The sequence below is a fragment of the Sebastes fasciatus genome, chromosome 1 (genome assembly GCF_043250625.1).
Source record: "Sebastes fasciatus isolate fSebFas1 chromosome 1, fSebFas1.pri, whole genome shotgun sequence".
Taxonomy (NCBI): domain Eukaryota; kingdom Metazoa; phylum Chordata; class Actinopteri; order Perciformes; family Sebastidae; genus Sebastes; species Sebastes fasciatus.
The window spans coordinates 5,651,765-5,663,399 of record NC_133795.1 but is presented as its reverse complement, the minus strand read 5'-3'; positions in this window follow the sequence as shown (position 1 = coordinate 5,663,399).

Below are 11,635 nucleotides of genomic sequence, written 5' to 3'. Positions count from 1 at the left end.
TTCAAGTTAAATAAAGGTGAAGTTGGGACACACTTCTGTGGTTAGTTTTACTGAAAAAAGGGATTGTTGCATCCCTGAGTTTAGCACAAGGGATGCAAAAAAGTTGTAATGCACCAAAAGCTGCTTTTACCCAGAGTCCTTCTGTTTCCAGCTGTCCGCTGTCATCATTCAGTGTCTAAACTGTTGTTTTGCCGTCATGTTTTGCACCACATTAAACTCTTTCAGAGCCCTCTTGGAGGTCTTGTTTTCCTTTACAATTGCAGCTCAAAGAATCAAATGTATAATTTGAGCAGCAAAATGTGATATCCCCCCTCGAACGTCATACAGTGGCCTGCTTCATGAAGTGTAAGTGATCTTGAATCCATTATTTATGACCTCCTTTTGCTACCATTACACTGACGAGTGGGGACCCTGTTGTACACAGCGCTGTTGTGCTAAACAGTTCTCCAGCAGAAAAAAAAAAGCCACTTGCGCCCTCACACTTGAAATCAACTTTGATTAATGCCCAGCTCTGTCACGGCATGCAACGTTTTACAGCAGCAGACGTTCAGAGGGAGACCCGGGTCGATGGCGAACAACACGATGAGGCAATGTGTGTTGCTGAGAAGGCTGCGTCCCGGTGACAAGAGGACCCAAGGGTTTATGGATGACATATTAACATTTGACAATATCAATACACTTTTATTGATGGATTATGGCGTCCTGTTACACGGCCACTCAGTGAGGTGTTTGAGGATGAAATGTTACCCCCTTATAAATTGAGTTGAGCCCCCTGATGCTACCATGTGCAACAGCAAAATGAAAATGTCAACATTTATCTTCTAATAAGGGCTGGCGTGAACTTCTAACTCAATGACCCAAGACGATTTAATTTGACTAATTACCTGATGACAAATCTGCTTCACAACAAATGTAAAACTCTAACTTTGCTGTGTCACGCATCACTTTTTGAAAATGTCTTCAATCCATTGAAATGACCAAAGACAACAGCTGGAAAAGATAAATGCAGTAGCCAATGTATCTCGCAGCTGCTCAGACATTTCAGATATCTTACATTACCTGTAAGTATCAGTAAATATCTTTTATTAACAATGTCTGCTGTGTTGCGCTTAAAGGAATACATTGACATTTTAGGATATACACTTATTCGCTTTCTTGCCATGAATTAGATGAGAAGATTGATATCGACTAACTCCATAGACGGCAGCTATATAAGACGTGGACGTAGTCACTGTGACATCACCCACTGGTTTGTGGACTGCCGTTTTGAAGCCTCGAGTTCAGCATTTTGACTGACGCCATCTTGTTTTTTTGCAACCAGAAGTGACACAAGAGGGTGGAGCTAAGTACAACCGAACGATGAATAAGACACTTATAGGCGACTAAAATGAAAACACGAACAACTCCCAGACCGGACAACGCCATGGTATAGCGACTTGTCAATCACATGGTAGCCACAAGCTAAAGCATCCCCTGCTTTATGGTCTATTTGACTCTAAATGGGACCATAATTTACTAAATGAACATCATGCTGTATTGAAGAAGACTTGAAACTAGCGATTGAGACCATAAACTCATGTTTACAATGTTTACTGAGGTAATAAATCAAGTGAGAAGTCATTTTCTCTACTTTCTTTAAAATCAGACTTCTTTTTGCAACCAGAGGAGTCGCCCCCTGCTGGCCGTTAGAAATAATGCAAGTTTAAGACACTTCCACATCGGCTTTAATTTTGAGACCTGGAGGTTGAATACTGGCTAACTCATGTTTGTACGGTGAATATCAAGATAGCTTAGCTTAGCTTAGCTTAAAACCACAATTTACCATTTTAGTTTTTTGTTTGGATTAAACAAGAACATTAACTGTAGAGGTTCGGGTCGGCATCCTTGTGTTACCTCTGGACATTGCTTCCAGTCTTAATGCTATGCTTAGATAACTGGCTGCTAGAACTAGTTTTATATTTCCTGTACAGAAAGTGGTATTGATTTTCTTATGCAGGCTAACTCTCGGCAAAAAAGCAAATAAACATATTTCCCAAAAATGTAAAACTACTCTAACTGCTCTTTAAAGACAGAAATCACCAACAAGAAACCAAACAAATGAATTCAAAATGTCTATTTAATCCTCTCTTACAAAAGCATCGGCACCAACTATTGACTGCTGTTTCATTTCGATCAAGAGAGGTTGCATCAAGTTTAATTGTGTTCTTGTGTGATTGTGTGTTTGTGTGTGTTGCACTTGACTCGCCGAAGGCATTGGATCATCGTCTACCGATGTTTGTTATCTCATGTGTTATTCATTGAAAAAGCTGTTTTGCTGTTTGCTCTCCTCATGCTACCTGCTGACTTCACATGGGGTCACTTTAACTGGCTGCTGTGTGTACTCAGATGGATTGCCAATAGATGAAAGTGTGAGGACTTTGTCAAGCTGCAATATTATTATTATCGTATTCCCTTTGAAGGCTTGTGAGGTGACTTGCACAATCGGGCTTTATTGAGAACTTTTTTTTTTTCCACCAACATCATGTTTCTCATACTTTAGTTGTGTTCCCGTTTAATTTCTTGGCTTTAAAAAATGTTTTCATAATCAAATCACAACATACCTGACGTGCTTTTCTTTCATTATTTGCCATGACTGCAATAATGTGTTCCTGCTGCATTATCTTTTATCCTTTATTCCACTGTATCAGATATGATACCAAACAGGATTAGGATTTATTTTTCACAAGATGCCTCCTATGACATCTCAAGAGGTATCTAAGAAACAATTCAAATGTCCACATCCTGTATCCACATTGTAAATGTATCAGGCTTTTATTCAACGCTAATACTGAGCCAGGGAAACATTGCACTCCGAGTTCTCTAATTACAATGCAGCTAATGTGTTATTTCCTCCCCAAGTGGGATTACTTTCATCTTTCCCATTAAGATGCACATTTTGTTTGGATACTCAAATTACAAACCCCATATTAAATCTGACTGTGCAAAAGGCATTGATCATAGCCCCGATAGCTGCACTCCAACTTTGATTTAATTTGCACTTCCATTAATATCTATGAGACGTCCGATTGTCGTCTTGGGCATATTGATGGTATTGTAAGCCCTGCCTTCATATAATGTTCCCCAGCGGCAATGAGGAAATGTTACAGAGAATTAGGCCGAGAAGCAGGCTCAGTGGAACTGGCACTGCAGTCGGAAATTCATTACCCTAATAAATAGAGAGGGGGGATAAAAAAGCGAGAATCTTAAGAGAAATTTCTCTCTCCCTCTCACCACAAAAACACAAAAAAAGCCCTCACTTTGGCCTGAGAGTGGATGACTGTAACCAGCTCATTATTGCTGCCCAAGCACCCAAAGGTCTTCTTGGGACCCTGAGAAGTCTTTAAAATGTGCCTGATGATGATTCAATAGAAAAGCAGCCTGTCCATCATGAAGCTTTATGTCTACATACTGAGCTATTTGGATATATATATATATATATACGTGGCTGCATCAATGAGAATGCGGCCTAAATCTCATTAAAACCTTCAGAATAGAACGAAATGAACATCATTTAAAGAAAACACAATACAGTCGTAGATTCATTGTGAGCTAGATAAGTGTCAAGCCAATGCTGATTTCGTATGTTGATTAATGAAGTGCCAACTGAGTATATGTACTGTTCCCTTCCCTTTGTTGAAGCCCTGACACGCTGTTTTCTATGGGGAAAACACGACCGGAGCCAAGAGACGTGAGTTATGCTGTAATTAATGCAATCATGAAGATGAAAATAGCTGTTGTTGCAACTAGAAAACGACAATGAAGAGCGTGTGAACCGAGGAGGAGGAAGATTCATTGTTAGGTGACTGCGATCAGAGACTGCGCTGTCCTCCGAGGCCCTCACCGAGGCTCGACAGTGTATCTTTCGGCGTGTGGCGTCTCTGAAACAAATATGTTTTACTGCATCCCTGTAGCACAGCTTTCATTCCAGACATCTGCAAGCTTTTTTCAGTGGATGGCACAATTTCCCTTTTTGTTTTTCGAGAAAAGGGGGAGGGCTCCGCTTCTCTTACGATTCTGCCAGAGTGATTCATTTGCAGGTCATTAAAAAACTCGTCTTTTGAAAGCGTTAGGCTGCTCAGGTGGCGAAGCCTGTGCAGGGGAGACACGTCGTAAATAAAGGCCGCTACATTTCAAATGCCATAAATAGGGGACACCTAAGGACCTTGCATGATTGCAGACATCTAATCATTTAATTTATGCGTGTCTAAAGGAGCCCTCATTAACATTCAAGTAGCACTCATCTGTCTAGCGGGATCACTCCGAAGGCTGCATCACTCTCAGATGGAACGTATCTATTTGGGCAACACAGCATGGCTACACACTCAGCAAGCACCTTCTCGCTTCTCCCCCCCCCCCCTTTCAATGTCATGAGAGACACAGCATGTAACTCTCATAACTTACAGTGTGTGATTTGTGATCCAGTGATTGTGTTGCTGTTAATGTGGAGAACCTTTGACAAAGTTAAAGTCGTATTCTCGAGGTCACAGTATACAGCGTTGGGACTAACAGTTCAGGCTGGGTTGCGGCTAGGGCTGGGTATCTTTAAAATAATTACAATGCCAGTACCTTTAGAGAGCTACAGGAATGAGTCCTAAAACCTAGATATTAACATTTTAGCACTTCTGGATCCCTCGTTTGGAAGTCGGTGGGTTTTTAGTTAGATGCCTGAAATAAGGTCTGTGGTTAACGCAAGCTTAAGAGATTTTAATGTTTTGTTCTACGACATAAAATGCATCAATAAATACCCCACTCGTGCATCTTTAAGGCGTAATGTGTCCTTAAAAAAGGCGGTTGCTAACAAGTGACTAAATGAGACTACTAAACTTCATCATGTCGACTGATCTGCCTCGTTGTCTATAATCACGCTCATGCAACTGTGGTTTATAGCCTAACGTTAGCTTTTTACTTCTGGCGATTTTATTTACTCTTCAAAAATCATAAAAGTGGTGTTCATCTGTGAAGATTATCTTGTTGAACAAAATGTGCAAGTGTCATAAATGTGTGTTTGCCACAGAGCTCATTTTCTGCCATGATCTGCCGTGATGCTGACTTCCTGGTTGATCTACAAAAATACATCATCCTGTGAGCCCTCTATACCAGTACCCTTAAAGTCATACCGATACCAATAGAGTACTTCATTTGATACCCATCATGTGAATGGAAGCTGTGTGTGTGTCCCACTGGCTAGCTAATCACCACCACACTGCATAGCGTTTTTTTAAATAGAGGACTCACTTCCCAGCATTGGACACTTGATGGGCTGCCACACCTGATTGGACGAACGCTTTCTGGACTGGGCTGCTGCTCCCAGCTTTCAAAACGGAACCAACATGGCAGCTTGTTTGGACACTTTTTTCTCGTATATTACAAAAATAGTTCCGTTTAGATTGACAATGATAAGTTTATAAGCCTCTGATTTGCATAAAGTAGCCTAAAGTAGCCTAGACCTAAACTTTATGTAAATGAGGAGCGGCCGACGTGACGCCGTCACTCTAAACGCAATGCTGCACTAATGCATTGCAGAATTAAAGGGAAGCGTTGCCCTTGTTAGTTCTGTATGTGCTGTTAGCACCGTTAGATGTTAGCCGCCTGCTCAGACACCTCCGTGTTCAGAGCCCTGTGCCTGAAGGCAATATCGGCTGTATGGGTTGTAGCTGCTGCGGTAGTGGGCCAATCACACGTCGCATTAAATCGAAGAATGCTTGTGGTGATTGGCTGCAAGCAAAACCATACAAATAGCCATTTTTTTCTAAATCTGGGCACAAAAAGGATCGATTGTAGGTATCGTTTGACTGGAGAAGTTTCCATACTATTTAGTACTGTGTTATTTCGGTCGATACCTTAAACCTATCGAGTACCGATACCCAGCCCGAGTTGCAGCAGATCATTTAACCTTTTCTCAAAGAGCTCCGTCTGGACAAAAGGTGCATCTTGGACTGTGTTTGCAGACGATCATCATCATCAGCCTTTTGATGAGGACAAGTGAAGCGTGTGATGTTTATTTTTAAAAGACTGTCTGAAGTCTTTGTTAGCACTGCGATACTGTAACACACCTCAGTGTCTGCACAGCAGATGCATGCATGACAGAAACTCAATAATAATTGGCGTGGATTGCTTTTGACACGTGCTGCTTGCTGACAGCTGCTTTGTTCTATGGTCAGATTTCATATTTAACACATCAAAGAGTTGGGATACTTCACACTCTGCTAAGGACTGATAGCAAGTCTGACACTTTGCTGTTAGGAGAGGAGAGAGTTGGTCTTTCTCTGGCGGAGAATAGAACAAGTTGCATTAAGTGTTCCTTTTTTTCTGACTTTCCTGCCAGATAAATGAAGTTATACTCATGAACTCTTTTACAAGGAATGCAGTAAACATCACAGAGGAAGTGTCATGTTTACAGTGATTATGAAAGAATTATTGGCAGGAAATTCCTGCAGCATAAGAGCATACTTAAAAACTGTCCCTTGCATGAGTAATGTGTACTGTACGCATGTGGATTTCATAACTGTTGTGAACATGCTCTTGGGGTGACACTACGGAAGTGTCAGAATGACTTCGCAGTTAGATGATTTAGTGTAACGGTGACAAATGAAAGAATTGATTTTTCTCTAAACCCTGATCTAAACAGTGATCATCCAAATAGTTTATCAACCACAACTAGGCCCAGCAGGTCCGTCAAGCTTTGGATTTCTCCACACGCAGAGATAGGGGGCATATAAGGCTGCAGTCAGAACGATTGGCTACCAATCATTTAAAGAGTTTGGAGGGTCTTTTTTCAGCATTTCCAAAACTAAAAACAGAAGAGCTAAAGTGTAAGGAATGGATTTATCCACAGTGACTTGAGCTGCAATAGTTAGCATGGCCAGCTAACCAGCTTACTATCTCAGTAAGTAGCCTAATGGATCACTTCCAAGGCCTTATGAATTGGCATATTATTAATGGACTACATTAGTTTGTGGTGCTACAGGTTACATAAAATCTCAGCATACAACTAGCACATCCACTGTGTACCTCTGGGCGTCTGTAGCTCAGTGGGTTGAGCGGGTTGTCCTTTAACTACAATGTTGGCGGTTAGATCCCCGTCGCCTACTGTCTGCTTGTCGAAGTGTCCTTGAGCGAAACACTGAACCCCAAAGTTGCTCCCCGGGCGCTTTACAGCAGCCCACTGCTCCTACAATGCTTAGGATGGGTTAAATGCAGAGGTCAAATTTCATGTACGTACCTGTATGTACATGATATATACTGTATGTATATACTACATATACAGTATATATATATATATGTATATGTAGTATATATATACTGTATATGTAGTATACTTGTATGTAATCCACGTAATTGTGAACCAGGAAGTATAAAAAGCGCCAAATGCTGCGTAAGGAGGAGGCCGGGGTGGACGGGTGGGTCAAACAACACCGGACTTTTGCCCAGGAGACCGGCGGTCGTGAAACCAGAAGTCAACGTTGATTTATTTGTCACGTAACTTCCATACTTAAAGGCAGGGTTGGCAATGTTCTCCAGAAAACACTATTTGTTATATTGGTTGAAATGGTCTTTACACCAGACAGCGATCCATTACTTATGAGCTCTGAAAAAGGACCGGAAAAGAGTCGCCATCTGTAGCTGCTGTAATCCTGTAAAAAGGTCTACCAATCACTGCCTCGCGGTCCGCTTGGAAAGAACCAATCAGATGCCTCCCTGCCTCCCTGCTCGTACTCTACCCTTGGCGTGCACCAGCCTGAACTCAAAGCGCGTTGCCGCTGCAAGATTACTGGAGAATGGAAGAGAAAACTAAGCCAAAAGTATTATAGTAAGTTTAGTAGTATTATAACATACAGGCTACAACACTGAATAAACTACTGTTCATGGAGCCACCGGTGGAAAATGTCTTTGTCGTAAAGGACAAAAGTGGACACAGTGTCAGGTTTTCCAAGAAAAATGGACCAGTTCCTGTTTCTTCACAGAGCTTAATGGAAAGCCAGGGTGGTTAGTGTGTTCACAGCACCTTTCAGTGCTCAAGGAATAGAATATTTGGCGGCGATGCACTATCAGACTCATCACGGCGGAAAATAACAGAACTTCAAGGGCAACTGAGAACACAGAAGATAAGTGAATTGTTGGCAGGTTTGAGCAAACAGCAATCTGTTTTTCATCTCAGGCTGTTCATCATCTGTTCTGTAAATGGATTTTTCTTTAATTGTGAACATTTTCAAAATGTACTTGTACTTCTTTACACTAAAGGAAACGGGAAACATTTGGAGGTGTTGTTATTTATAGGTTATTATGCAACGGTTTTACTGGTCCGGCCCACTTGAGATCAAATTGAGCTGTATGTGGCCCATGAACTAAAATGAGTTTGACACCTCAGGTTTAGGTTAACATTAGCAGCTCTGTCCTGCTCTTGATAGGATTTGGGGACATTTACACTCCAGCAACCCTGGCCAACGTTACCCGAGATAGACGTTTGCCAAACACATCGGTTAATCCTCATCCTAAAAGCTCTTCCTCTTGTACTGTTAAACGTGCAACATATTGTGTGAAAATACAAACCAGTGTGTATTAAGCAGCCCAGAAAACCAGAGTTATGTTAGAATGAAATAAGATGTCCATGTTTATACATGAATCATTAACTGCATGGTGAGGGGGGCTGATTTCTTGCCTGGGACATGTAGCTTTATCTTCAGTCTTTTAGCACCAATACATATTTAAGACCCATATATGATTAAACTGGAAATGTTAAAGAGTTATCCGGAGATTGTGTTTTAAACCAACTCATGGAGCTAACTTCAGCTTAATTAGCTAACCTGCTAGTTGATTTCTGGAAAACAGTTTCAGGTTACGAATTAGAAGCCTGCCTTTCTCTTCCTCTGATTGAAATCAATGTTTACATGATTTAATGTTCAAAAAACACTTTACTTCTCTCATACCGGCTGTGCTACAGCTCCTGTTTTTACCCTCTGTCTGAAACGCCCAGTCTGCTCTGATTCGTCAGCTGGTCCGCTATTGTGATTGGTCAACCGAACCAAACTCTTCGGACTCCGCTCCAGCTCCGCTCTAACTAGCTTTGTTTGAGGGCGTGCCAACTAGCCATTATGCAAATGTGTTACTTGGTGACATCACAACGTAACAGAAGAAATGGCAGGACATCCATCAAGGCGTTTCAGGAGCAGTGTTTCTGTGGGGGATAGTAACTCCCTTTGGCGTTGACTTTGGGCTTTGTAATTTTGCAGACCTTTTACATGCACAAAAAAACTATAACACTAAAGGAAAGAGGGAAAAGCACAAAAGCATAATAGGTCCTCTTTAAATCTGCCACCGTTATCATTGTAAATTAAAGGAGAGAATAGAAAGCCAACGGTCAGTTATAGTTTACACATCGTCAGCACAAGCCTTGAGAACGGACTGATCCTGAGTCAGTGTAGCTTTTATTAGGTTTTACTGAACCCAGACGGCCGGGAGGAAAGTGGAAGTATGTAAGGATAATGTGATAAGTCCCCTCATCAGCCCATGAAGACCTGCAACACCCCCGCTTCATAAGGTAAGGAAAAGCAAGGCGGGGGCCCTTTAATGGCTCTGAGTTAAACACCACATTTCACCCGAGTGAGAGAGGCATGCTCTTCTCTATAGGCAGTATCCAGCAGCATTTTGATGTCTCTAACAAGAACACAATAAATTGTTCCTCATTATTCAGTAATTAACTCCAATGCGCCGGGTCCCCATCCCCCTGCGCCACGCTCTAAATCACCACCCTCCTCCCCTCTTCTCCTCCTGCTACACAGCTCTTTAATTTCCTCTATGCTTGTGGGGGGTGGGGGCAAGAGAGGCTGGAAGTGAGGGAGGGGGGGGCACACACAGCTTGATGCACTCCATCATCCCCTTGCCACCCTCTTGTAACCCCTTTGCCCTATCCAAGCCACACCCCTCCCTTCCTCCTCTACCGGTGTGTGCTCTCCCTGCAGGACGCCACCTGGTTAAAGGAGGGAGAGGTCACCTGAGCCGGGACGACGGGCTCCAGTCACGTTCGACGCAGCTCCTTGTGCTATCAAGGCATCAAAACTCGCCTCCCGGCCCTGCTCGCTGTCTTTTTTGCGGGGCTTTCCCCCTTCCTCCTCTGCTCTTAATTGTTAAAATGAGGTCATTAATTGGAGGCTGAGTCAAATCACCTGTCATTTCAGCTGGGAATCATGCGCTGATTGAAAGGTATCATAAAAACCTGCCCAGGGCCTGGTTTTGGCGGCGCCTGCTGGGAGCTCCCTTTGTGCCTTGACAATCTCCGCCCATGGGCACACAACTCACTTTACTTTTCTCCGGCAGAGATTAGGCGGGTATAGTCTTGGGTGACACACATCCATGCGCGTGGCCCAAATATAGATTCAAGAGAGTCAGTAGTGTCAGGCGCAATTCCTGGAGGATGTTGTGGGGAGTGTTCGCTTTCCACTGTACTATTAACGCCCCTGACCTAATTGAGGATGATGCTCGCACACACCACTTCCCTATATGAGAGTGAGGTCAGGTTCATTTGATGGGGGGGTAATTGTGAAATTGCATGTAAACTAGGACAATAGAACAAAAAAAATTAGGACAGATGACAAATTTCTTGACAGATTTATAATAAATGTCCCGCTGTATAGAGATGTAGCGTGGTAGTCCAGCAGTAAAAGTAAATGTGGACTTGATTATGTTGAGGAACTGTACTGTTTACTGCCTTCTAATGTCATAATTTGGTGAAGCTAAATGTTATTTTGCTCCGACGGCGTTCTGCATCATGGGTGTAACTGCAAACTGGGTTTACGAGAAACACATGCGTCGGAATATTTGAAGTGACGTCAAGCTGAATGCACCCAAACATTCTTCACCTTGTGACAGCTACACTAAGGTAACAGAGAGCGGTACTCTCAGCCACTTAAAAATGCTCCATTTGCTTAAGAAAATCACAGTGAAAATGTTGGCAATATTAACACAGAAAGACCATAAGAAAAAAAACAGGCTTAAATTATTCCGAAGGCACAATGAAAGCTTCGGGACCCCATTTTCCACATGGACTTAATCTTGAGGAACACTACATAAGATGCTGACAAACCCGCTGTTTGAAATAAAAATCCTCTAAACACATGGCATTAATATTTAATGGTGCTGCTTCCTCGGGAGGCCACTCTGGGCTGCAGCGCTGTGTCTGAAGGGAGACGGTATTAGTGCTGTGTGCTCTGGAGGAAGAGCAGCCTCACACTAATGAAGCGATCAGGGCCTGAACTCTGAAGAAACCTCATATCCGATTAGTGAGCAGAGATGCATGTAAACACGGCGAAGCAGCACGCGATTAGATCACTTTGTTAATGTGAGTCTTGTGTCACTAAACACAACAGCCGAGGAGCGGCGTGCAGCTTTTTTGAAGTGTTTTTTTTGCAAGCAACAACACGTTTCGCATTTAATCATTTCAATATTACAGTTTTCTTTTTGACCCTCTGCACAAGTGTTTTGAATTAAGCTAGTATGCAAGCTAATGGGTTAACACTATCCTCTAAGCAACCATTAAAGGTGCATGCATGTGTTGTGCAGCAGTGAAAACCACCTGACCTTGTCCACGTCCGGATGGGGG